Source organism: Pinus tabuliformis, chromosome 8 (genome assembly GCF_031772625.1).
Source record: "Pinus tabuliformis cultivar Carrire ecotype Pingquan chromosome 8, CPIR1, whole genome shotgun sequence".
Classification (NCBI taxonomy): domain Eukaryota; kingdom Viridiplantae; phylum Streptophyta; class Pinopsida; order Pinales; family Pinaceae; genus Pinus; species Pinus tabuliformis.
Window position 1 is genome coordinate 299,543,225 of NC_142294.1, and position 26,031 is coordinate 299,569,255.

Below are 26,031 nucleotides of genomic sequence, written 5' to 3' on the forward strand. Positions count from 1 at the left end.
TATATGTTAATTTGACATTTAGTTAGGTTATGATGTTAAATTAAATTATTTTTATATTATTATATAATACATAGTGTAAATGTTTTTAAGGGAAGATTTTGTCTTATTTTTTTTACCATTTTTCTTGTTTGTTCAGTGTTGTAGGGAATTTAATCACAATTATTTATTTTTGTTTTGTTTTACATAATTATATTACTTTCTTGATACAAGAGTGAGTGTATGTCTTTCTTTCCCTAACTAAAGGAGTTCCCCTGTATTGAAATCATTGGAAGGGGATTTGCTTCTTGACTTGTGATTGTATTAATAATGGTGTCATACTTCTTTAAAGACGTGACAAGATCATTTGTCGGAGTGAAGCAATGAGATTGGTATTAATTGATGATCATGTTAACTCCACCCAATGGTGGGTCTACTTTGAATCTTTTCATCATAAGAGATCTTGAATCTTTCCTTTAAAAACTGAAGAAAGCTCTACCTATGACTATGAGGTCACTAATCCATGATCAAGATAGAGGTCGAATCAAAATGATCTATAAAGTGTCATGGAAATTCTACTCGAACAATTCATCATAATAGATCTTACAATATTCTGAAAATCTCTTACTATGTTGTGTATTACTTTAGATTTTAGATTTAATATTATTATATTAATGCATGAGATATTGGGATAAATCAAAACTAAAATGAAAGAAACTAAGCAAATAACATGTTAATCACACAACGAACATGAGATGTAACCTAGGACAAGCCAACACAGGAAAAACCCAATTAGAAGTTGAGGCATATGCTTTCCTCTTTTCTTCTTGGTTATGAAATGCAAATATAAAGAGGTACTCATTATGTAGTTTCCATGGATGTTATGCATAGTATCGTTATTATTGGATTTTCTACTTCCTCGATGATGTTCCAATATCCCACTCCCAAATGTTTTCCTCAAATATGGAACAATAACAATACAATAAGAATGAAATACCTTCCTTTAGTAGTGGCCTGGTATTTAACATAGCTTGGTAGTTGTCTAGGGTCAGGGTTAGGGTTTTTGCATACCTCAACACCTAATTAATGTTAGGGTTTTGGACCGTGTAGAATGTCCTTAAAATTCCACACATGACGAGCTCCACATGTTAAAGTAATGTGAGATGACATGGTGCCCAACCAGTATCATGGTTGGATAGGTTAACTTGCAAGAGATATATTTCTCGCATGTGAACTCTAATTGAAGTTGTCTTGAAAGCTCTCAACGTGTAGAACAATTTCAAGAGACTAGGGATCTCATTTATGAAGTTTTGACCCCAAAAATAGCCTTTTTAAGGCCTTAAACATGCTCCATAATGTTCTAAACCCCAAATCACCAATTCAAAACCTAACTTTAAAATGGCCTCTATAAGCCAACAATTCAAATCTTCCACTTAAAAGAACCAAAATAAATAACAAAGTATGCAATGATCCATTCCAAATCACAACAAGCAATGATTTCATAGTCCAAAATTTATGTCCAAATGTAATCATTAATTTCCAACACAATTTGTAATAGAAAACCTAATCTTAAATCACTATAAATATAATTGTAAACATAAATATTGGATAAATTGTTACAAATATCTAAAAACAAGATGATGAACATGCCAAAAATATTAACAATAACATTTAACTGCATCTCGTAATCCTAATAGAATGGCATTGAGAAGGGAGAGGGTTTGGCGGTTGGAACCTTAGCTGTCGTAGCCCTCTTTTTCGTGTTGCCTTTCCTAGAGCTCTAGTTCTTTGTCACCTCGTCAGTCTCCGCTTGTTGATGTTGCTACCTATCCATCGTCGTTAGTTGTTGTGTCACTCTCTATGACTTCCTAGAGCCATGGTTTGCCACTTTCACCTTTAGTGTTGGTCTTTGTTTTTTGGCTTCAGCATTTCAAGGGCTTGGGTGGTGTTTTGCTACCTCGTCTTCTGTTGTGGATTTTATGCAAGTCATATTGCTACCACTACTCATTTGTCTGTCATTGTCACCTATGTTGGTGGCATATTTTGCAATTGCATGCTCTGGTTTTGTATGCATCATTTTTTGTTAATGATGCAGGGGTTGTTTGACTTGCTTTTTTAATGTTTGTTGCTTGTTTTTGGGCTCATTTTGTGTGGGCTGTCTGGGTTGTTTGGGCCCTACTTTGTTTTGCTCTTTCTTTTCTTTTTTCTTTTTTTTCAGGTGTTTTGGACTTTGCAAGGTTTTGTATGGTTCCTTGGTGTTCTTTTTGTATCTTTGTGGTTTCTTTGTTGGGGGAACTAGTTTTAATGTATGCTCAGTTCTCCTTCAATGTCATGAGGCATATATCCCGAATGCGTTTAGCATATACAAAATGTAATTTCGTCTTTCTTTTGGATGAATAAAATTACAGGTGTCTTTTTCTCCCAAAAAAAAAACCACCTAATATTCTTAAGGAAAAAAAACCTATAAAGGATAATTTAGATCAATACCACCCACAAAACATTTATATACAAGTTGAAAACCAAGGTCCATAATTTCAAACGAAGCCCACACCTTGCATTAACTAGGGCCCCTCTACTTACGATTTGTACCTTTTTTTCCAACATTAAAAATGAATATTTACATGGCCTTCCCCATCAAATGACAACTTTTGTTACATAAATGAAAATATAAATGAAGGGCGGGCATAAAAATTGTGTATTGAAATGGTGGAGTAGAACTTGATATGTGCATTGCAAAAAATTATCAGTATTGTGATTATCACCTTTTGAATATGGGAAAATATAGACTACACAATTGAAACCATGATAATGATTAACAAAGTTTTAAAGAATTTTCAATAAAATTAATTAAAATAACGAGGAAAAACTAATTCTCTTTCTTTTTATTATATTTTAGTATTTATTCATGAAGGGATAACAACTTTATTATACTTATTACATAGGTTATATAGTATCTGATAAATTTGTAATCACATATTACTTGCTCGTTAACCATAAATTTGTGTAGTCCATTGGGTTAGGCCAAACGGTGGATGTCCCACACCAAAAAGCATTTGTTGACCAATATTGAGGCCTCACCCAAGTTCAAAACTCAGTTCCACCTAGTGTGCTTGATGTTAATTGTGTTAGGTTTAGGGGTATAGGGGCAATCCCTCTGACTCGACCCCAAGCCTCCTTAATGACAGGTGGCAAGTCTATCAATTCTCATGATACAAAAACAAAAACAAAAAATAACATAAATTTGTGTAGGTCTTATAAAGTATTACATTTATATCAAATTTTTTGTACTTTTTGCAAATATTTAAAACTATTTATCTCACATCCCATTGGCAATTCAACTTGAAATCTTATTTTAAAGCTAGTGATAGCCTTCTTGAAACTTGTGAAATTATTTATACTTGCGAGTTTCAATGAATTTATTAGGATGGAATAATGTAACTCCTTAACGAAGGAATGCAGACCAAAATTATGGCAAATTCCAACCAAGAAATAGTCAACAAACACTTGTCTGGTTCATCAATTGTTGCAAATAACATTAAACTCGTGTGAAATAAATTTCTTGTGTGTCAACTTTCCATTATTGTTGTCACCTACTATACACTATCTCATTGCAATCCAAAACTTAAGTGACAATTTAAGCCACTATGCCACACTTGTCAATTCACATACCTTGTATTTCAAATGCCTTAGAACTCTCGAAAATATCAATATACTTGTCATTTAGTCTTTTATCTGAGTAATTTAATATGTGGACAAACTCAACCTCTTTACACTTTCACTTGATTTATGTGATTTTTAACCATAAAACTTTGTCCTTAAGGATTTTTGCCTATTTTAAGACAACGTATATTGTCAAATTTCAAAACAATGAATATATCAAAGTAAAACTTTAACTCTCCCCGTTGGGGTTACAAATTTGGAAAATGAGCAAACTTGGGGCAATGTTCACCCTCACATGCAACAATGACAAAGGTGTTAAATGGAAAGTATGAAAAGCCTAATGGTCGGCAGAGGAAGTCTCTGGAAAGAGTTTGGTTATTATTCCCTCGGCATTAGTTGTTGTGAGCAAAAGTATCAATCAGGAGATAAAATCGTGGTGTCTGGACGACATTACCTACTTGGTTCTTTCGAGAGGCCTCTTTGGAGGGCTAAGCTAGGGTATGAATGAGTGGAGAAAACTAACTACACCTGCAATCTAGCTCTACAGAGTATTTTTGCATGTAATAGAAAACTAAACCATTATCTAGGACCCTAGGTCACTTAGGGAACAAGGGTTGGTTTCATCTAGTAGTAAGCCGTTTGAAATTGGCTTGGGTAGTAAGCAACAAACCTCAACGACCTAGGAATGGTGTTGGTGGGTTCATCTGTGAAAAGATCAAAGTCAATGCCCAGGTAATTCTGTCACTTTGACCCTCAATTATGATTTTATTGCATGTTCTTGACATTTGGAAATTCAGTGGAATTGGTCATTGGTTCTTGGCCCCTTGGTCTTCTAGTGGTGGGTCTAAACTATTGAAGAATCTAGGGCTAATGTAGTTAATGAGATTCTTCTTGCATGATAACTATTTGTGAGGTATTTTAACTGTACTTCTTAGCACAATCTTCACTTGTTATCATTATTATTGTGTGTCTTCTTAGTTCATCAAATAGCTACCAAAACAAAGAGACAAGAACACGCGATGTTGGCTTTCTACCAGGGCCAAAACCTCTCCCTCTTGGAGAGGAAAATCGGCACAAAATTCTTCTTATAGAGATTCCAATTGACGAATACCAAGGCCATGACCCTTGACATACTAGGCCACTCCAAGACTAAGAAATCAATCCTCTTCTTGTTGTTGAGATCATCATCATCATTAATGATTCACCGATATCATCATTCATGCTTCCTTCATTGAGATATTCATGAGAGCATGATTGCTGCACCATATCTCCATCTTTGCTTAGTTCATTATTGCTCATTGAGATCATCATCATGTAGATGAGGTTTCCATAATGTGATTGTTGCACCAAAGTATTCATTATAATCTTTCATGACTATGAAGATACCTTGATGAATGTTGAGATCCTTTCTCTATGTTGAGACTGTGATCATCCTTGTTACCAGGACTATGACTGCATTGAGAACTTCACTGAGTATATGACTGTGTTCTTTTCATTGAGATCATCCTTGTCATTGTCATGTTGTGCATACATCGCTATAATACTTATGTCGAGAGTGTGTACCCCTATAATATTCATTTGATAACCATAGACCCTTTCTCCAACTAAAATACTGTAATAATGTCTCCATCCGAGATTCATGTAACACTTAACTTAACCGAGATTTCAGAGAGGAATGCGAAGATGTGAGTGTGAAACTGTGAGGGTACAGGCTCCTTTATATAGGTGTTTGTCCCTGTATTTGAGCCGACATTTCCACTGAACCAATGTGTCACCTTTTATAAGACGACTTGAGAGTTATATATATTTTGAGGCTGACATGACTGTTCTCTTCATCGTTTAGCTTGTTGCCTTCTTCAAGAGGCTTGTGCTTGTCTTAGAGGGTTGATCTAGACTCTAGGTTGACTCATATACATTACATAAATGCTCAAGAAGAGCTCTTCATGACTTTGACTCTTTAATAATAAATCCTAAGGTTCTCAATGGGAGCCATCTATAGAATAAACCTCTTGCTCATGAAACCCATGCAGTAAAGCATAATGATAAATTCATTTTATTAAAAACCATAATTACAATCTTGTGAAGACCGAACCTAATTACACTTTCTTCAGCCCTCCCTCTTAAGTATGGAGGTATTCATGATGGTACTTGGTCATTCTCAATCTGAAGAATTTCTCATAAGAATAATCGGATTGGTAACCCATTTGTATAGCGTCATAGTAACCAATGTTGTTTCCATAACAAGCCCTTGACTGATAGGTCTATCTCTCATCAGATCAGAGCATAATGTTGGCAAGACCGATGACTATAGACACCTTCATCATTGTCTCTCAAGGTACATACCCACCTGGGTGTTCACTGAGTATGACCTTCTAGGACTATTCTTATATTGGGTTCCCAATCCTCAAAGAATATTGATCCTCTTGCCTACTCTTATCTTGGATGCCCTACACATCCTCAAAGAGCATCAGATGCCAGATGATTACCCAATCCTCCATTCCTTATTCCCAAATGAAGACAAGAATGTTGTGTCTATCTCTCCCTCTCAACTAGGGAAAATATGCCTATTCCTGTAAAGGAATGTACCCAAGTTTCGTCTAATCAGGAACTTTCCCAAGCTCCCTCTCAATTAGGGACTTGTCATAGCTCCCTCTTAACTAGGGACTCTCCTTTTCATCGACAACTTTTTCTTTGTGGGTCCTTCAGCTACTTGATCAATTTCTTTCCTTGATTTCATGAGATTCAGTTGAGCTTCTTCCTTGTAGGGCATTAGCCATCCATCACTTTCCTTCTTGGTTCGTCATGTCATTCCTTTCTTCATGGAAAGTGGCCTTCTTGATACATATTTGGAACCTTCGTCATATGGCTACTTCTTCCTCATCATGTTTCTTTCAGGAATTTCCATCCACCACATGAATGCTAGTTGTACTTGTACTTACAACTCTTGTGTCAGTAGCGACGCATGAACTCATCCAGAAATTATTCAAGAAATCAAAACATAACATTAAATCAAAATGTACCTTTCAAGATGGCTCTTCATCATGACATCTTCCTATAAGTATTAGCATCCTACATACATGTTGACACATCTCCCAAAGATATCCATTCTCAATGGTCTTCATCTTTTTCAGACTTTCATTAGAGTCTTCATGCCTTTCCGAGAGATTTCCTAGTCAAATTTTCTTGGTCGTTTGGATGTTAATTGCCTTCATCATGGTTGCATATCTCATGATATCTTCCTTCCTCACACATTCCATTTCCAGGAGATTTCAATCATACTTTCTTATTCAACTACCTCATACTTCATATGAGGACATATTATGTTGATTTCATCTAGTGTGACTTATGCCTTCCTACATCTTTTCAGAGGAGGAGATCCTTTTTCTTTTGATCATGCTTCTTAAGATATAAGTAATGATCCATGTTACCTACAACCATATGACTTGACATTATAATATTAAACACAAGCATACATACCTTATATTTCCTTTAGGTCATCTAGGCTTCTTCCAACAACTTCCTTGATTGGAAAGATCTTCAAACCATTGATCTACTTCATGTCATCCCACTATCATCCCATGAATTCCATAAGTTGGAGTTCCTGATGAAACACTTGCTTCCTCTCTAGATTAGTGAACCCTTCGATGAGGATTCCATCAAAGAACCTTGAGGATCTTGCATATCCCTATCTGGCAGATGTTTCCTTTTTACCTTCGTGTATGATGAGCCTTGTCCTGGATGACATATTTCTTTCCTTTAATGTTCAATGAGATTCCCAAGAGTTATATCCATCATGTTTTTCTACCATGGATTCTTGTCCTTCATGATTCCCATGGTGATGTTACGAGCTCTTGTTTCTAATGATTCCATGATGCCATGATGCATCTTATTATCTTGGTCATATCTACAAGATTTAGGAGCTTATGATGACATCCTTTTGTGAGGGACACCATCTTACTCATAGTGGAGATTTGTTACTCCCTCTTTCCTTGGACCCTTTCTTCAACTTCCTCCATCTATTCGGTGATATGAGCTTCCATAATATTTCCATAATTTTAGCTATACTTATTTTGTCTTGTTTGAGGACCAAACTTCCCTTTCCTTTCTTCACGTGTTTTAGTCCTTTAACCTTTAATACTTCTGCAATCAACTTGTATCTCTCTATTTAGCATAGAGACAATAAGTTGTAGAATGAGGTAACTCATGGATATTTGTTACCTTGATTATCTGTTAGTGCATTATAGATCAGTGATGTATATCTTCCTTCCTAGATCTTGTAGATGGGACCTTGTGGTGGCCGAGGTGCAGGCGTAATGGACAATCGTTCAAACCCAAAAACGATTTCAGCAAGTTCAGGTGGAATTTCTTCTTGGATTTCCTGCGGAGTATCAGTCATCTACCTCAAAGATATCTATTATTCCAAATTAACACAACTACTTAATTTAGCCACAATGAGAAGTGCTTTTTCAAGTCCTTTAAGCATCGCACATCGCAATCGCAATCTCACCAAGCAGGGTTCATTTAATCATGAATAATGCGATGCGATATTATTGGCAGTCCTCGTATCACACATCGTAATTCGCAACTCCGTCGGCCAGGGTTATTCACTCTTGAACCTTGTGATACGATATTAATCGGCGATCATCGCACATCGCAAATCGCAACTTCTCCAGGCTAGGTTCATTCACTCATGAACATGCGATGCGATATTAATTAGATATCCAACAGTCAACAGTGATTCGATGGTCCCTGTGATATCGCATGGAGATCTGCGCGATGTTACCCACCTCACGGAGCCGATAAGGTTTATAAGTCCTCAATTTATAAAAGTTCGGGTCTGGGATTAAAGTCTAAACACGTGATGACCCGATATTCGTTGGATAACTGAAGTCATCAGATCTACGACTCGCGGGACTTCGAATAACACACAGATTAAAACCAACCTAATCCCCATTGTTGACGGTGACGTAAGACGTTGAAAATGGAATCAACGGTTAGGAATGAGTGCGAGACTTCAGTCCTGGATCAAGAATTCATACACTTCTACTCTCACAGTCGCTAATACACGACGAAAGAATTTAAAAGTGATCACACAGAACTCTAATATTTCAAGCCAAACTGGAAATTCAATGATACATAGAGACACTGCGGAGGGACGCAACACCTCCGGGATTGACCAATTACACACAAAAATACCCAAAGTTATGTTTTCTGCAACTTAATCATATATGGCCAAAACAAGCTAAATCGGTCAAAATCCTTTTACAATCATTCTGAACTTACATAAATACTATTCCATCCTAACTCTTAAAACACTGGATCGAATTTGCCTAATCTTAAACAATATCTAATCTGGTCGATATTCTCCTCGAGAATCTCAATTGAATCAAAACTGCATGAATTAATTACAAAACTACTCAATCCCTAAATCCTAGCTCAAATCCTATCTAGAAAGCTTGTAAATTGACAGCTAAAGGATCCCACTCCTTTGCTTGTAACTTTTTTCGTATTTTTGGAATAAGTTCGAAGCCTTTTGCCTTCAAGCCTCATGCTCCTGCATTAGACTCTCGAGGACGAAATTCTTCATGGGCTCCTATCCATGAGCTCTCCTATAGAATTGCCAAACTTCTGTAGCATGGCATCTGTCATCCAAGTAGCTTCAACAATTGGTTGGCCCTTCCATTTGACCAAATACTGAAAATATTCCTGTCCTCTTGTCTTCTTCAACAATTTCTTGTCCAAAATCCTCTTTGGCTTCAATTCCTTTGCTATAGGTAACTGTTTTACCCAATCAATCTCTTGTTCTTCTTGATCCTCTATTGTGTCATCTTCCTATTCCTTTTCATACCTGTATAAGTCAGCAACATTAAAAATTGGAGATATTCCAATATCAGGGGGTAATTCAATTTCATATGCATTTGCAGAAAATTTTCTCAAGACTCTGCATGGTCCAATTTTCTTAAACTTTAGTTTATTATACTCCCTTTTTGGAAATATTTCCTTCCTCAGGTGTGCTAAAACCAAATCTCCAACCTCAAAATTAACTTCTCTTTTCTTCAAATCTGCTCTGCCCTTGTATTTTATGTTGTTGTCCTATAGTTGTTGTTTTACCTGTTCATGTATTGCTTGAACTTCTGTAGCAAAATCTTCTCCTTTAGCACTTCTCCTTTCAGCTTTTCCCAAGTCTCTCAATTCAGACACTCCTCTTGGGTGCATTCCATAGATTATATGGAATGGACTCTGCCCTGTACTCCTGTTAGGAGAATCATTATATGCATATTATGCATGTGCCAATACTTGATCCCACTGTTTTGGATGTTCACCTGCAAGACTTCTCAAAAGATTACCTAAGCTTCTATTTACAACTTCAGTCTATCCATCAATTTGAGGATGATAAGTAGAACTGAAACTCAATTTAGTTCCAAGCTTCTTTCACAATGTCCTCCAGAAATGTCCAACAAATTTGGTGTCTCTGTCTAAAACAATTCTCTTAGGTATCCCATGTAATCTTACAATCTCCTTAAAAAACAGATTAGTAACATGAGTAGCATCATTGGTTTTATAACATGGACTATAATGTGCCATTTTTGAAAATCTGTCAATTACTACATAAATTGAATCATTTCCTCTTTGAGTTTTTGGTAAACCCAAAACAAAGCTCATACTTACCATATCCCAAGGCCTATTTGGAATAGGTAATGGAGCATACAAACCTATGTTTTGACTCCTTCCCTTCACATACTGACAAAATTTACAATTTTTCACATATCTTTCCACTTCAGACCTCATTTTCGGCCAAAAATAAAACCTGTTCAAGTGTTCATAAGTCTTGTCTGCACCAAAATGCCCTCCAAGTCCTCCACTATGCTTCTCCTTGATCAAATTCTCCCTCATAGAACAAATTGGTATGCACAGTTGATTTCTTTTAAATAACAGTCCCTCTTGCAGGAAATAATCCATCCACTTGCTTATGTCTAACAAAACAGGATTTCTACAAGCTTCAAATGCCTCTTTAAAATCTAGATCTTTCTCATATAACTCTTTAAGAAAATAAAAAACCAACACTTGAATTTGACTTTCTTGAACAAAAATGTTTTTTCTACTTAAGGCATCTGCTACTTTATTTGATTGACCAGTTATATGTTTTAGTACAAAATTAAAACTTTGCAGGTATTCTACCCATTTTTCATGTTTCTGGTTAAACTTTGGTTGTTGCATAATGTACTGTAATGCATGGTTATCTGATTACAATATGAACTCCTTGGACATCAAGTATTGTCTCCACTTCTTCAAAGACTGCACCACTACATAAAACTCCTTGTCATAAGAATAATATTTCTTCTTTGTCTCATTCAGCTTTTCACTAAAATAAGCTACAGGCTTGTCCTCCTGACTCAAAACAGCTCCAATGGCTTCTCCACTGGCATCACACTTCACTTGAAAAGGTTTATTAAAATCAGGCAAAATCAAAATAGGTTTCTCAATAATCTTTCTCTTCAACAACTGGAAGTTATTTTCTGCTTCAGCAGTCCATTTAAATGGTTGTCTGTCCTTCTTTATTGTGTCAATAATTGAAGCATTAATCTTACTAAAATTCCTTATGAATTTCCTATAAAAACTAGCAAGACCGTGAAAACTTCTTACCTCAAAGACACTTTTTGGTGAAGGCCACTCCATAATAGCCTTGATCTTCTCTGGATCCATCTTTAACCCCTCAACAAAAACAATGAAGCCCAAATACACCAGCTCCTCCTTCATGAATGAACATTTCTTTAAATTTAACAGTAAATTTTCTTGTTGTAGCCTCTAAGACATAATTCAGATGTCTCACATGTTCCTCCCTAGATCTGTTGTAAACTAATATATCGTCCAGATATACTATTACAAATTTACCAATAAATTCCTTCAGAACTTCATTCATAAGTATCATAAATGTACTAGGGGCATTCGACAATCCAAAAGGCATTACCATCCACTCATACAATCCTTCATTTGTTTTAAAAGCAGTTTTCCACTCATCTCCCTCTCTAATTCTGATTTGATGATAACCACTTTTTAAATCTAACTTTGTAAAATATCTAGCTCCACTCAAACAATCCATCAAATCTTCGATTCTAGGTAAAGGAAATCTGTACCTGATTGTTATCTTATTAATTGCTCTCGAGTCAATGCACATTCTCCAACCTCCATATTTCTTTGGGCTCAACACTGTTGTCACTGCACAAGGACTCAAACTCTCTCCAACCAATCCCTTGTCTAACAGTGTTGGCATTATGATTCAAGTGTTGTCCTTGATGGCAACTCACTCAGAGGTTGGTACAGGTGCTCAGAGGTTGGTACAGGTGATGGCAACTTAATCAGAAGACAGATCTTAGTACAACATGCCAAGGAAGTTCATATACGCAGGTTCGTTAAGCCCAAGTCGCGTGTACACGCTAGTTGGATTCAGAAAAAGCGCGTGTATGTGGAAAAGTACCTTTGGTCCATGGTGGTTAGTCCTTGGAAGTTGTGCCTATGGTTTCGGACCATTGTGTCTCGACGGGCGTGTCGATCCCTAGTTTTGAAGTTGATGGTATTGTGTTACTATGGTTTTGGCTCTTGGTATTGAGCAAGGCCTAAGGCTATATAAGGAGAAGAAGATCATTAGGCAAAATCATCTTTCGACAAGGCTTGAATATCTAAGAGAGAAAGAGATCTGATATGCAGGGTCTGGGTTGCTTGATATGAGCTAAGGAGAAATCACATCGGTGGATGGAAGACTAGATCTAAGGATAAATCGGGATCTAATGGTTTGAAATGCACTATTATGATTGATTATGCGTATTTCTAGATCTGCATACTGTCGTAATATTATGTTCTGGATCTAACTGATGTCTGATACAGCTGCAAGTTGAGAGAATCTATTTTTAGATCTGTACGCAGGTTGGCTTAGGTAAAAGCGCGTGTATACGCGGGTTTCGCTCATTGAAGTAGCGTATATCTCTTAAAGCTTGATTTTTGGGTTTGCAGTTGGATCTGACTGTTATTACAGAGTTTTGTAGACTGCTCTGTGTTCTGGTATCTGGTGATTAACAGGGTTCAGTGGTTCAGTGATTCAAAGTTTGATAATACTAGTATTGGTTGTTTTATGCTTCAATGATCTGTTGTGAAAGTTGAATGAATTGGGGTCTACAGATTGTAATGTTGTGCTTCAGGAATATCCAGTCTGAAAATGTATGAAAGGTGGTACCTGAAGGAAAGAAGATTGTAGGTCAGCACCTACGTACTAGTATCTTGGCTAGTACAAGAGCAAAGGGGGTTGGAGCTCCCTTCCAAGGAAGTTTGGAGAACAAGAGAAGGTTGTAGCCTTCTGCAGGTTGTAGCCTGCGTACTGGTATAAGGCTGCACCAGTACAAAAGATTGTAAACTGAAGTTTCATATTAAAGAAAGATAGAGACAACTTGCAGCAGGTGGTTTTCACCCACATTGGGTTTCCACCTTATATCTTGGTGTTCATGTGTGTGGCTTTTGATCTGTTCTGTTATACTGCACCTGTTTACTGTTAATGTGGTGAATAATGTCCTGATGAACTTAACTGAAGAATAAGCTAACTAAATTATGAGTTTTCTTCTTATACGCTGTTTTATTTAGTCACAGTTGCGTGTACACGCTGGTTCACCTAACTGAAGTAGCGTATATGTTTCTGAGCATTGAAAAAGTTTGATTGATCTGATAATACTGATTCACCCCCCCTCTCAGTATTATTTCCAACAATTGGTATCAGAGCAGGTCCTTCAGAGAAGCTTGATCGCTTGAAGGTAGATCATTCATCATGAGCAACTACGAGAAAGAAGCATCAATCAGGCCACCGATTTTTGATGGGACAAATTTCAATTATTGGAAGGTAAGAGTTACTGCATATCTTCAATCTCTTGGTACAGAAGTTTGGAACATTGTAGAAACAGGCTATGCTTTTCCTTCAGCTACTCCTACAGATCCAGCTGAGAAAAAGCAGTATGAAACAAATGCAAAAGCAGTCAGTACTCTATTAGGAAGTATATCCCAAACAGAATTCATGAAGGTCATGCACTTCAAATCAGCAAAAGAGATATGGGACAAAATGATCACTAGCTATGAAGGAGATGAACAGGTAAAGCAAGCTAAACTTCAAACTCTCAGGATTCAATATGAGACTCTCAAGATGTATAATGATGAAAGTGTGGCTAATTATTTTCTTCGGGTAGATGAGATTGTTAATTGTATGAAAAATTTGGGTGAAGAAATAAAAGAGACTATAGTAGTTCAAAAGATTCTAAGATCATTATCCCCCAAGTTTGAATCTAAAGTATCTGCAATAGAAGAAAAAGAAAATCTCCGTGTTCTCACTATGTCTCAGCTACATGGAATTCTAACTGCTTATGAAATGAGAAAGGGAGGTCCATCTGACAGAAGGGAAGCTGCTTTTAAGGCATCAGGAAAAGAAGATTACTATGAAGCAAGCCATGTTCCAGAAGAAGAGGAAGAAGAATCAAATTTTGTCAGAAATCTTCAAAGGGGTTCTGGAAGGTTCAGAGGTAAGCTACCTTTCAAATGCTTTGCTTGTGGAAGAGTAGGTCATTATGCTGCAAAATGTGCTTATAAGGATAAAGGAAAAGAACCTGCTAGATGGAACAAGAAACAAAGTGCAAATAAGAAAAGCTACTACACCCATGAAGATAGTGATGGCTTATCAAACAGTGATGAAGATGAACAAGGTAATAAATATAAGCTGTTAATGGCATTTGAAGATGATGATTATGAGGATGCTGTAGATGTGGATAATCTCTATAATGAAATTACTAGACTCAAGAGATGCATAGAAGAAAAGAATGTGATCATTGATACTTTTCAATTTCAAATTGATGAAAAGGAAAAACATCTTGAAAAACTAGAAGGTGAAATTGTTGGTCTCAGAAAAGAAATTGAGAAAACAAAAGCTATTAATCTTAAGTTTGTCAAAGGATCTGAAACTTTGGATGAGATTATCAATGTGCAGCGGTCTCCTCTAAACAAGACAGGTTTGGGCTATAATGGAGAAACCTCTCAAGCATCCACCTCAAAAAGTTATCTTGATGCAGCAAGAAGAAATGAGCAGAAGAACAATGAAGATAATCAGGTAAAGCAGGGACGAATTACAAACAGAAACTATCAGGGACAATCCTTCTTAAGGGTGAACAAAAGCTACAACCAACCACAGGTAAAATCTTCTCAGTTTGGCTCAAGAATAGATGAAAATAGAAATTACAATCAGTTGGCTGGTAGATTCAATAACCGCAGAAGCTTCTTCAATGGACAATGCTTTTCTTGCCATAACTTTGGTCACAAAGCAGCTCAATGTGTTGCATATAAAACAATCATGACTAGGGAAGCTCAAAAACAAAGAAGTATGACAGGGATTACAAAAAGGACCTATAACAACTTTTCGGTTCTTGAAAATGAAGTTGAATGTTCTATTTGCAATAATTTTGGTCATAAAGACTCTGAATGCAGGAGCAGGTTTCAGGAGAAAAAGGAACAAGCCACGAGCACCAAAACATGGAGAATAAAGGAACCTCAAACAGAAAGATGTGGGATAGCATTTTATGCAGAAGGACAGGAAAATCTATGGTACATTGACAGTGGATGTTCGAAACATATGACAGGTGATAAAGAAAAACTTGAATCTTATTCTACTTTAGAAAAGGGAAAGAAAGTTTCTTTTGGAAATGATACTCCTGCAACTATAAAAGGAAAAGGTATTGCTCCTTTGAAAGAAAAGGTCAAGGCTGGAAATGTTTTGTATGTTGATGGATTGAAGCATAATCTACTAAGTGTCAGCCAGATGTGTGATCAAAAAACCGAAGTTATTTTCAGATCAAATGGATGTCTTGTTCGTGATCTTGATACAGGTAAAACAGTTCTCAAAGGCAAAAGAACTCCAAATAATCTGTACATATTTGAAGAAGGACAACAACAATGCTATCTTAGCAAGGATGAAGAGCACTGGTTATGGCATCGAAGGTTGGGACATCTAAGCTTCTCACAAATAAGGAAAGCATGCAAATATCAGGCAGTTCGCGATCTTCCAGATATCAAAATTCCAGACAACACCATATGCAAATCTTGTCAGTTTGGAAAGCAAACCAGAACTAACTTTCCAGAGAAGGAAGGATCAGCTAGCTTGCCTCTTGAGCTAGTCCATACAGATGTATGTGGTCCATTTAGGAAAAGGACACCTCGAGGAGAAGAATATCTGATATTATTCATTGATGATTTCTCAAGGTTTGTTTGGTTAGGGCTTATGAAGCACAAAGATGAAGCATTCGAAAAATTCAAATCCTTCAAAGCATTGGCTGAAAATGAATCAGGACACAAAATTAAGTGCCTCAGATCTGACAGAGGTGGGGAGTTCACATCAAATGAATTTTTCGATTTCTGCGATGAACATGGGATAAGAAGAGAATTCTCTACAGCTAGAACTCCTCAGCAAAATGGGGTTGTGGAAAGAATGAATAGAACTATCCAACAAATGGCTCGTGCTATGCTCGATGAATCAGGTACTCCTGCAACCTTCTGGGGTGAAGCTGCACATGCTGCTGTTATTATTCTTAACAAAACAAATGTCCGAGTAAACAGCACTCAAACACCTCATGAGCTTTGGAGTGGTAAAACTCCTTCCGTGAAGCACTTCAAAATCTTTGGGAGCAAATGTTATATTAAGAATACTGATGAGCAACTTGGCAAACTTGAACCAAGAGCAGATGAGGGCATTCTTCTTGGTTATTCTCCACATAGCAAAGCATACAAGTGCTACAATAAAAGACTTGGCAGAATTGTTGACAGTATTGATATAGTGGTTGATGAGAAGGGATATATTCCTAGGCAAGTTCATCATGAAGACATTGAAGAAGATGAAGGTTACTCTCAAAGGCGAAATGATGAAGAAGAAGAACCTCAAGAAGAAGAAGAATCTCAAGAAGAACCAGAGGAGCAGACAAGAATAGAAGAGAAGACTCCATCCAGATATGTTCAAAAGAATCATCCAGAAACTCAGATTATGGGGCAGAAAGAAGCAGGAGTACAAACAAGAAGGACACTTGCAGAAGCTTCAAGCTACTTGGCATTACTCTCCTCCACTGAACCACAAAATGTGAAAGAGGCATGCAAAGATGAATGTTGGGTCAAAGCAATGGATGAAGAACTTGAGCAAATCGAAAAGAACAACACTTGGGAATTAGTTCCTAGACCAAAAGATAAGAATGTAATAGGAACAAAATGGGTCTTCAAGAATAAATTAAATGAAAATGGAGAAGTAATTAGAAACAAGGCCAGACTTGTTTGTAAAGGGTATGCACAGCAAGAAGGAATAGATTTTGAAGAGACCTTTGCTCCTGTGGCAAGACTTGAGGCCATCCGAATGTTCCTTGCTCTCTCAAGCTTTCAAAACTTCAAGGTATTTCAAATGGACGTGAAATCAGCCTTCCTGAATGGAGACTTAGAAGAAGAAGTATATATTGAGCAGCCAGATGGTTTCATTCTTGGGAATGATCCAAACCTTGTATGCAGATTGAAAAAGGCACTCTATGGACTCAAACAAGCTCCAAGGGCTTGGTACTATCGGTTGGACAAATATCTTCACCAACAAGGCTTTTCAAAAGGATCAGCAGATAGCAATCTCTATATAAAAGTTGAAAATAACAAATTGCTAATTCTTGTTGTTTATGTAGATGATATTATTTTTGGCAGCAATGAAGAGACTATGAGTCAAAACTTTGCCTTGGTTATGCAGAAAGAATTCGAAATGTCACTTCTTGGAGAATTGACATATTTTCTTGGATTGCAAATCCAACAAAATGAAGGAGGTATCTTCTTGTCTCAAACCAAATACCTCAAGCAGATCTTGAAGAAGTATGGCATGGAAGAGTCAAAGCCAGTATGTACACCCATGGTTACAGGATGCAGCCTCAGTGCAAATGATGAATCAGCAGCAGTTCACCAACCCACTTATAGATCCATGATTGGGAGTTTGCTTTATTTGACAGGTACTCGACCAGATATTACACATGCAGTAGGAATGGTTGGAAGATTTCAAGCCAACCCAAAGGAAACTCATCTTCAGGCAGTCAAAAGAATCTTCAAATATCTTCAAGGGACCCAAAACTATGGCTTATGGTATCCTAGAAATACAGATCTCACTCTTCATGCTTACACAGATGCAGATTGGGCTGGAAGTGTGGATGATAGGAAAAGCACAAGTGGTGGTGCTTTCTTCATGGGTTCCAGATTAGTATCTTGGTTCAGCAAGAAACAGAGTTCGATTGCCTTATCTACAGCTGAAGCAGAATATGTGGCTGCAGCATCTTGTTGCACACAACTTCTTTGGATGATGCAGACCTTGCAGGACTTTCAAATCACTTGCACTCCACCCGTCTCTATCTTATGTGATAATACAAGTGCAATCAGCATTTCAAAGAATCCAGTCATGCACTCAAAGACCAAGCACATACCAATCAAGTACCATTTTCTTCGGGAACAAGTGCTTGAGCAGAAGGTCAAGTTGGAGTATGTTCCTTCTAAGGAACAAGTTGCTGATATTCTCACAAAACCACTGCCCAGGGAAACTTTTGAATATCTCAGACAAAAGCTGGGAGTAATTGATGCTTCATCCTGCTGTTGAAGCTTGTCTGTTCTACAGAAAAGTTGTTATACGCAAGTTACGAAAGGTATATACGCGTATACACGCGGATTTATGTTGGGAAAGTCGCGTGTATGATGTACGCATGTTGCAGAGATTATATCTGCGTCCATACACTGTTTCATGCAGGAGAAATCGCGTATATGAAGTTCTGAACAGAAAGGGCAAACTCTGGAGTTCTGAACAGCAATGGGTATGTCAGAATTCTTCAGGCACAGGTTCAGGGGGAGCAGCTTAAAAGTCTCATAAAGCATTGTTGGCATTCAGATGTTTTGGTTGTTGATTTCAGGAAAAGGAGCTCAGAAAGAAATCCTGGTTGCTGTTCTAAAAAGATGTTTATCATATGCTGCTGGTGACTTTCATAAGTCTTGGTCTAGATCTGTTGTCTCTATGTCATGTATCTCTCTTGTGATATCTCTTTTATGGTGTCAAGGTCATGTAACGGCCTATGTTGGTTTCCCCACTATGCCTGGGATGAATGCTGTAATATAATTGGTTGGTTCTGATATGTCCCCTCTTGGTAGGGAGTATGGATGTATGTATTGAGTCTTTTGGTGATAGGAAGGTCCCTTATGGTGTATAAGTCTTGGTTCTTGTTGAAGAACATCTTTTGCAGATCTGGCCTACTGTCAGGGGGAGCATGAGTCAGCACAGCCAAGCAGAGGTATCAGCATGTCCTCAGGGGGAGCACAGCCCTTTGCCCTTGATGTCAAAGGGGGAGAGTGACTTGGTGTGGTGGTTGCCATCAAGTCCAAAGGGGGAGATTGTTGGCATTATGATTCAAGTGTTGTCCTTGATGGCAACTCACTCAGAGGTTGGTACAGGTGCTCAGAGGTTGGTACAGGTGATGGCAACTTAATCAGAAGACAGATCTTAGTACAACATGCCAAGGAAGTTCATATACGCAGGTTCGTTAAGCCCAAGTCGCGTGTACACGCTAGTTGGATTCAGAAAAAGAGCGTGTATGTGGAAAAGTACCTTTGGTCCATGGTGGTTAGTCCTTGGAAGTTGTGCCTATGGTTTCGGACCATTGTGTCTCAACGGGCGTGTCGATCCCTAGTTTTGAAGTTGATGGTATTGTGTTACTATGGTTTTGGCTCTTGGTATTGAGCAAGGCCTAAGGCTATATAAGGAGAAGAAGATCATTAGGCAAAATCATCTTTCGACAAGGCTTGAATATCTAAGAGAGAAAGAGATCTGATATGCAGGGTCTGGGTTGCTTGATATGAGCTAAGGAGAAATCACATCGGTGGATGGAAGACTAGATCTAAGGATAAATCGGGATCTAATGGTTTGAAATGCACTATTATGATTGATTATGCGTATTTCTAGATCTGCATACTGTCGCAATATTATGTTCTGGATCTAACTGATGTCTGATACAGCTGCAAGTTGAGAGAATCTATTTTTAGATCTGTACGCAGGTTGGCTTAGGTAAAAGCGCGTGTATACGCGGGTTTCGCTCATTGAAGTAGCGTATATCTCTTAAAGCTTGATTTTTGGGTTTGCAGTTGGATCTGACTGTTATTACAGAGTTCTGTAGACTGCTCTGTGTTCTGGTATCTGGTGATTAACAGGGTTCAGTGGTTCAGTGATTCAAAGTTTGATAATACTAGTATTGGTTGTTTTATGCTTCAATGATCTGTTGTGAAAGTTGAATGAATTGGGGTCTACAGATTGTAATGTTGTGCTTCAGGAATATCCAGTCTGAAAATGTATGAAAGGTGGTACCTGAAGGAAAGAAGATTGTAGGTCAGCACCTACGTACTAGTATCTTGGCTAGTACAAGAGCAAAGGGGGTTGGAGCTCCCTTCCAAGGAAGTTTGGAGAACGAGAGAAGGTTGTAGCCTTCTGCAGGTTGTAGCCTGCGTACTGGTATAAGGCTGCACCAGTACAAAAGATTGTAAACTGAAGTTTCATATTAAAGAAAGATAGAGACAACTTGCAGCAGGTGGTTTTCACCCACATTGGGTTTCCACCTTATATCTTGGTGTTCATGTGTGTGGCTTTTGATCTGTTCTGTTATACTGCACCTGTTTACTGTTAATGTGGTGAATAATGTCCTGATGAACTTAACTGAAGAATAAGCTAACTAAATTATGAGTTTTCTTCTTATACACTGTTTTATTTAGTCACAGTTGCGTGTACACGCTGGTTCACCTAACTGAAGTAGCGTATATGTTTCTGAGCATTGAAAAAGTTTGATTGATCTGATAATACTGATTCACCCCCCCTCTCAGTATTATTTCCAACAAACAGTTCCTGAACCTGTTTCCTGATCTCTTCATTCTTTGTGGGAGTCATCCTGTAAGTTGCTTTATTAGGTAGATTTGCTCCTGGAATCAAATCTATGTGATGACTGATTTTTCTAATGGGTGGCAACTCATCAGGAAAATCATCTAAAATGATATCACAATAACTGTCCAGCATCTCTTGAATTTCAATTGGTAAATCAGAAACTTTTGTGGAAGTAATTATTACCTTAGGTTTGCAAACCAACGCAAAACTTACCTCATCTTCCTCCATCTGCTGTAAGTACTCCTTTCCACTCAACAAAAGGGTCTTTGGATCAAGTTTCTTCGATGTATCCTCTTCCTCTAGTGGCAGCAATGTATGATTGACACCATCTTTGTTGAATTTGTATGTGTTCTTCTTTCCATCGTGCATAGCTCCTCTGTCATACTGCCATGGTCTACCCAACAATATATGACACACATCCATAGGCATCACATCGCACAGAATTTTGTCTCTGTATTTTCCCAACTGCAACTCCACTTCACATTGCTCATTCACTACCAACTGATATCCCTTTTGAAGCCATGACACCTTATAAGGTGTTGGATGTTTCTTTGTTTTCAATTTCAACTTCTCCACCACTTCTGTTATCTGTACTACCACTGTCTATTATCATCTGACAACATTTCCCTTAAACCTTGCACACGGTCCTGAACAAGGTTTTCCTTTGTGTTGGTTCAACAATTTCCTTAGCTGGTTTTAACAAAAAAAATTCACTACCAAAGATTCCCCTTCTCTGGTACATTCTCTTCATCTATTACCTTTGTTGCTTCCTCTTCAGTTTTTGTAACAACTGCATTCCTCTTATTCTCTCCTATTTTTTATGGGCACTCATAAGCTCTGTGTCCCAGCTTGTTACATATGTAACATTTAACTTCTCTTCCTCTACCTCTACCTCCTCTTCCTCTGGAAAAACTCCCTCTTCCACTTGCATCACCTCCTGTGGGTGCATGCTGACTTGAGTTGCTACTAACTCCATCTCCAAGTGTTGTAGATCTTCCTCTACGACCTTGTCTTCTCCTTCCTCAGAAAGTACCTCTATTTCTGGAAGACTACTTCCTCATGAGTTTTTCTTCAGCCTTTAGTACCATCTGATAAGCCTCTTCTACTATTTTAGTAGACAATACACTTATCTCATCTTGAATGTCCATTCTAAGACCATTCACATATCTGGCAACCTTCTCATCTGTATCTTGGATTTGTCCTGCTCTTATACTCACTTTGTAGAATTCCTTTGTGTATTCCTTTACTGTCATAAATCTCTGTCTAAGATTCTGCATCTGCCTAAATAATGTTTGTTGATAGTCACTTGGCATAAACTTACTTTTCAGTTTTGCCACCATCCTGCTCCAATTCTTAATTGGTTGTTTGCCAAGTCTTCTTCTTTCTACTTGCACTTCATCCCACCAAAGTGTTGCATGTCCTTTCAGTTTTGTGACAACAAACTTCACCTTTTTTCCTTCATCTATTTCTTCATAATCGATGAATTTCTCCATGTAATTTATCCAGTCTATCAATTCCTCATGGCTTAAGCTTCCTGTGTAAATTGAGACTTCAAGTCTAGGCTTGGATGTGGATCTCAATACTGACCTAAAGAATCTCATTTCTAGAGTTACATCTGCAGGTTCTTCATCTTCTGCAGCTCCAGCTTCAAGTTCGCTGAGATCCCCAACATCTGCATCTCTTCCCATTTCCATTGCTTCCAATCTATTTGTTGCAGAGCTTCCAACACTTCAGCATTTGCAACCGTTCGTCCTCTTCTTCGACCACCACCTCTTCCTCCAACTCTGAAAGCCATGTTGGATTTCTTTTTCTGATCCTTGAGATCATGTTTAGTGTCAGTAGGCTGCTTTGATACCACAAATGGTGGCCAAGGTGTAGGCGTAATGGACAATCATTCAAACCCAGAAACGATTTCAGGAAGTTCAAGCGGAATTTCTTCTTGGATTTCCTGTGGAGTATTAGTCATCTAGCTCAAAGATATCTATTTTGCCAAATTAGCACAATTGCTTAATTTAGTTGCAATGACAAGTGCTTTTTCAAGTCCTTTAAGCATCACACATCGCAATCGCAAGGTCAATAGGCAGGGTTCATTTACTCACGAATGATGCGATGCGATATTATCGACGATCCTTGTATCGCACATTGCCATTCGCAACTCCATCGGCCAGGGTTATTCACTCTTGAACCTTGCGATGCGATACTAATTGGTGATCATCGCACATCACAAATCGCAACTCCTCCAGGCCAGGTTCATTCACTCATGAACATGCGATGCGATATTAATTAGTGATCCAACGGTCAACAGTCAACAGTGATCTGACGGTCACTATGATATCGTACAGAGATCTATGCGACGTTACCCACCACACAGAGCCGATAAGGTTTATAAGTCCTCAATTTATAAAAGTTCGGGTCCGGTTTTGGGATTAAAGTCCGAACACTTGATGACCCGATATCCGTTGGATAACAGAAGCCATCAGATCTACGGCTCGCGGGACTTCAATTAACACACGGATTAAAACCAACCTAACCCCCGTTGTTGACGATGACGTAAGACGTTGAAAATGGAATCAACGGTTAGGAATGAGTGCGGGACTTCAGTCCTGGATAAATAATTCGTACACTTCTACTCCCACAGTCACTAATACACGACGAAAGAATTTAAAAGCGATCACATAGAACTCTAATATTTCAAGCCAAACTGGAAATTCAATGATACACAGAGACACTACGGAGGGACGCAACACCTCCAAGATTGACCAATTACACACACAAATACACAGAGTTATGTTTTCTGCAACTTAATCATATATGGCCAAAACAAGCCGAATCAGTCAAAATCCTTTTACAATCATTCAGAACTTACATAAATACTATTCCATCCTAACTATCAGATCCTTAAAACATTGGATCAAATTTGCCTAATCTTAAACAATATCTAATTTGGTCGATATTCTCCTCGAGAATCTCAACTGAATCAAAACTGCATGAATTAATTACAAAACTACTCAATCCCTAAATCCTAGTTCAAATCCTATCTAGAAAGCTTGTAAATTGACAACTAAAGGATCCCACTCCTTTGCTTGTAACTTTTTTTGTATTTTTGGAATAAGTTCGAAGCCTTTTGCCTTCAAGCCTCACGCTCCTGCATCACCTTGTGAAGATATCCTACATCATTTGATACCTTTACTTCCATGTAGACCATATTTCATGTGACCTTCTACATTGCACCTTCAGAGAATGAGTTTATCTTATACATCTTCTTTGATGTCTCCAATATTGCTATATGAGGGGATCTTTCATGAGTATCCCTTTTCATCAATTAAGAGGAGACCTTTTGATATGTTCAATGACTTTAACTATCTAGATGACTATGTTTATCTTCATTTTTTATGCAAGGAATCTTGATGACCCGTCCAACTTATAGACGTCCTTGCAATCATGAAGTCATTTAACCAAACTTGATTATAGAATGAAAAGATACTTACTTGTCATGTGAAGATGAAATCTTCACCTTGATTGCTTTGATGATGGTTGAAGAAGATGTATGAGGGCTTCTTCTTCGATGATATTCTTTCAAGTGAGAAAGCATTTCCTTAATAAAAAAGGCTGCTTCTTTTGATAGGGATGATTTGTTGCTTCCTTGGATGATCTTCTTCTTGGATAAGGAAATGATCCTTGCTTGATTATAACCTTGAAGATGACAATGCCTTCTCGCCTTCAATCTGCTATGCCTTATTTTGTAGAGTAGGTTAGGACTGCTTCAATCTTTTCCAAGATGATGAGATCTTTATTTTGTGGTCCTTTGAGTTTCATAACTTTGTAGATATCTTGACGAGAGTCTTGGTGGTGTTTTGATGATGAGTGATGTGGAGACACAAGTTCTTATTGTTGTAGACTTGATCCTTCAATCTTGACAAAACCCTTCAACTTGATTTGATGCCCTTCTTGAAGCTGATCCTTGAATGTCTCTTTGCTACCCTTTCTTTGACTTCAACACCTTAGCTCTGATACCATGTTGAAGAATTTAGGGATAATGTAGTTAATGAGATTATTCTTGCATGATAACTATTTGTGAGGTATTTTAACTTTAATTCTTAGCACAATCTTCACTTGTTATTATTATTAGAGTGTGTCTTCTTAGTTCATCAAATAGCTACCGAAACAAAGAAACAAGAACACACAATGTTGGTTTTCTACCAGGGACAAAACCTCTCCCTCTTGGAGAGGAAAACCCACACAAAATTCTTCTTATAGAGATTTCAATTGACGAATACCAAGACCATGACCCTTGACCTACTAGGCCACTCCAAGACCAAGACATCAATCCTCTTCTTGTTGTTGAGATCATCATCATCATTAATGCTTCACCGAGATCATCATTCATTCTTCCTTAGATATTCATGAGAGCATGACTGTTGCACGATATCTCCATCTTTGCTTAGTTCATTACTACTGTTGGAGAGGTAAATCCCCTCTGCGGACCGAGGCGATCCCACTAGCCCAAAATGGGTCTAGCAACAATCAATTCACACTACCATGCAAGTTCCTAGTTGCAAACTGAAAGTGGATTATGAGAACCAACCTGGAGTCCAACGCTAATGTCGTAGAAGAGTTGATACTCCCGTTCCCTTGCTCCGGCAGGTCACGATCCTTGCGATCCCCGCGAATGGATACCTGCACATGCAAAGAACGAAGCGAATACAAGCATAAAATCCACTAAATACAACTATATTTCAGTCAGAAAGGAAATAGATCAAACATTATCATAATGAACAATAAGATCGGAACCATAATGGTAGTCGTTTATTAATGAATAATCAACAGAGAAAGATACAACCAAAGTTCTGACGTTGAATCTCTCCTCTGGCTGGGCGAGCAGCTATACATGTCTTGCAATAGACCTTCTCTCTCTCAGACTTCCGGCAGCATAACCTCCCTATGCTTCAAGACTCTTACTATCACTCAAGACAAGCGTTATCACAACTAGCATTACTCAAAAACTAGCTTGTCAAATGCATGAGGACAGACTTTTATAGATGGAGAAGGGGAGGAAGATACAATGCATCAGGACACCCATTATGGATTGGCATTATCTCCAAAAAGCCGCTGTGGATAGATGTCAAGGATAGATGATGACTCTCGACATCTAGAAGATGAGCTTTATCCTCAAAAGACTTCATGACTTGAAGGGAAAAAGCATATGGGTGCGCGTTTGTCAAAAATCTTTTCCAAACTTGGTTGGCGTGGGTGTTGTTCTAAGACAGAGCGCCAATGGTCACACCCTCTTTTGAGGATCTCATTGATTGGCGCGGGTAGTACATTGTGGACCCGCGCTAATGGAAAAAGGGCACTTTTCAGGGATATTTTGCAGGAGGTGTCTTCAGGGCACATGAAGTCCATAC